We start from the raw sequence: 3440 nt of genomic DNA, 5'->3' as shown, positions 1-3440 counted from the left end.
GTGGCTATGCCATGCCGTGCACACCACACCCAGTGCGTCGGCGCCGCCGATTGCTGTTTCACATCGCGGCGGTGCTGGCCGGCCGTTGACGTCCGCGTTGCCGAGCTTCATTATTCGCCATCTCATATCCATTAATCCAAGTGCTGTCATTAATGCTGGGTTGTTTCGTGTTGTATGGGAGCATTTGACCCTTGCACATAAAACATGATATCATGGTGCTTAATTAATTGACTCAAGGAATAGAGGTCGACGCATGCACCATACTACCTCCATGATCGATGATAAACTTCTGCAAGGGACCTGTACGCGTACAAAACACGGAGGATCCAAATGTGTGTGCTGCACCAAAATGACGCGGAAACTAAGGCGTCGTTGCTGACACATTTCTCCATCGCTGCCAACATGTTGTCTTGTGTTCGCACGCCGCGTATATATACACCCACCACGCGCGCCATATTATCCGTCAACCGTATCAAAGTTTTTGTAACGACAAAATCAAGTTGCTAGCTCCCATTTCAGCTGGTAATACCTGCAAATTTGGTGATAAGGTAGCTAGGTGATGAATAGTCACTCGATCATGGTGGTACCGTCGGTGTTCGCCGCCTTCGACAAGGACGGCGACGGCAAGGTGTCCGTGTCCGAGCTGCGCTGCTGCATGGCGGCGTCCTTGGGCGAGGACATATCCTAGGAGGAGGCGGCTGTGGTCCTCGCGGCGGCGGATGCCGATGGTGACGGGCTGCTAAACCCAGAAGAGTTCTCGAGGCTAGCCGCCGGTGCCCATGAAGAGGACGACGTGAGGCGAAGGTGCCTGAGGGAGGCGTTCGGGATGTACGGGTCGTCATCCACGGAAGACACAACGACGACGATAATTACGCCGGCGAGCCTGAGGCGGACCCTGAGCAGACTGGGGTCGCACGAGCTGGGCGTGGAGGAGTGCAGGGCAATGATCTGCAGGTTCGACCTCGACGGCGACGGCAAACTCTCGTTCGACGAGTTCCGGGTCATGATGATGGCATGATCATCGACTCTCTTCTAGGCATTTTTCTAGACAGATATAATGTTCACTTAATTCATCCATTGATCACATATGTATGTACAGTCATGCGTTCATTCATTCATTATTTTGCCCGGAGACCGCTAGTAGGACTATGTTATAGTAGTAGCTGCCAGATGAGAAGATGATATATGTGCAATCTCCTTCAAATAGGTTCTAGTCCCGCTTTATAAATAAAACAACTGTCTATACAATCAGCATCCAAACCTCTGATTAAAAATGACGGCCGGGGCAATAGCAAAATCATGCCCAAAAAACATAAGAGGAATAAGAAGAAGAAAACACCTAGTTGTTGCTGTGAAGCGGCCCTACGAAGACGACAGTCGACGCGCTGTATCCAGGAGCACATCCATCATGAGGCCGAGATGATCACGGTTACGCTGCCTCGAGAGTGAGTGGCAGTGCTGCCGAAAAGCAAGGAATTTGAAGCAGTCAGACTCCTGCCTCGGTAGGATCTTCTCAATTACCATCTTATTACGTGTCGTCCATAAAGTCCATGACATCTCCGCATAGATAAGCCACAATAAGTGGCGATGTCTCGTATGGTTTGTGCCCCGATCTGGAGGAACTCCGCGAGGTCCAGGGCCTCCTAATCAGCCCCAGCACCTCACGAACAAACGCCCAGAGGACCCGCACTGCCGTACAGGAGAATAGGATATGTGTCCCGGTCTCCGGTATCACGCGTAAGGGGCACAAGCCATCACCCGGGCCATGCCGGTTAAGTACCTCGGTCCCCGAAGGGATGCGGTTGCGTAATAGCTGCCACACAAAGATCTTAATCTTCAAGGTCAAAGGGCCTTTCCACAGGGAAGAAAGTCATGGGGTGGCAGATGACTGGAATAAAGCATGGTATGTCGTGCTCACCGAAAACTGCGCCTTCGGAGATAGCCGCCAAGACATGGTGTTCGATAGTCCGATAACACCAGTGGTAGGTACGCTCGAAACTAGTTCAATCGTCACTCTCTGCCTGCCCAAAAGTACGAAGAAACCGAATATTCCACTGTCCAGAACGGAAGGTCGTGGACACAATTAATAGCGAGTCCGCATAGATCGAGAACAAGTTAGAGAAGCTCACCCTCAGTGGCTCGTTAACCAACCAGGGTTCCAGCAAAAATTGGGTCCCATCCTCATTTCCTGTGGAGAAGGATATCCCTAGATGGATGTCCTCCTTGATCCTTTGGATGGATCGCCAGAACTGTGACCCTCTCGAGCGCACACCATGAGAAGCTCACCCCTAAGGTATTTTTCTTGAATGAGCTGTAACCATAGGCCGCCCTCACCGCGTAGTATCCGCCAGACCTAGCACAACATTAGTAGCCTGCCACCACAGTTCTTGGGCATACATATGTCCGCCTACTTGACCATGTGATACTTCCGGCGTCCATTAGCGGCCTGCTAGAAGAACCTAGCGAGCTCCTCATTGAAAGAGCTATGAACGCCCTCTGGCAATATATACAGCTCCATCATATACATGGGAAGGCTCGCTAGGTTAGCACTGATAAGGACCAATTTGCTCCCTTTTGAGGCAAACCGCCTACACCAAGGCTCGGCCCAGGATGCTACTAGTCCCACCAGCGGGTCAAAGGCACTCATCAACATCTTCGAGTCGGCCATCGGCATTCCCAAGTATGTTATAAGGAATGAGGTCAATCTGCAGTTTAGATTGTCCATAATCCGTTGTTGTTGCTCCACTGGAAATCCCAAGACGACGACCTCACTCGATCTTATCAAAGTTAATCTTTAGTCCGTACATATCCTCAAAACAGAGGAGTAGAAACTTAAGATTCACAATGTCCAGGTCTGCCCCCTCCACCATAATCATGTTGTCGTCATCATATTATAAGTGGGTGACCCCTCCACCAAGGATCAGGTGACCAACTACCCCGGAGAGGTGACCTTCCATCCTAACTTTATCCAGGATGCCCACTAACGCACCCACGACGAGATTGAAGAGAAGTGGGGAAATCGATCCCCTTGCTTCACTCTTGCAGAGGACGTAAAGAATGGTCCCACCTCGTCATTAATATTTATATTATTTTTGCTACATATAATTTATATTGGGTGGGTCTATTATGATAACACCCCTTAAGATCTTATTCTGCACCTCACTTTCTTATTCTGCTAACACCCCACCCCACGCCGTGCCATCAGAAACAAACCGCACCCACGCATGCGCCGAACCCCCACACTCCCACCTTCTTCCCCGTCGGGACCCCCGCACCTGCCATCTTCCTCGCCGCCCCCATCCCGCCTTCTTCCTCGCCGGTGCCCACGCACCCCCACTTTCTTTCCCGCCGCCCCCACACCACAACCCACCTTCTTTCCTTGCAGGGCTCCCCGCACCCCAAACTTCTTCCCCTCCGGGCTCCTGCACCCCCACACGCCG

The 3440-nt window shown here is 51.5% G+C and overlaps 1 pseudogene; it reads left to right on the top strand.

Moving 5' to 3' along the window:
- The first annotated feature begins 479 nt into the window (after nt 1-479).
- On the top strand, nt 480-1177 carry LOC119293516 (annotated as a pseudogene).
- Nucleotides 1178-3440: the final 2263 nt, after the last annotated feature.

The sequence above is a fragment of the Triticum dicoccoides genome, chromosome 4B (genome assembly GCF_002162155.2).
Source record: "Triticum dicoccoides isolate Atlit2015 ecotype Zavitan chromosome 4B, WEW_v2.0, whole genome shotgun sequence".
Lineage (NCBI taxonomy): Eukaryota > Viridiplantae > Streptophyta > Magnoliopsida > Poales > Poaceae > Triticum > Triticum dicoccoides.
This window is presented reverse-complemented; position numbering and strand designations above follow the sequence as displayed.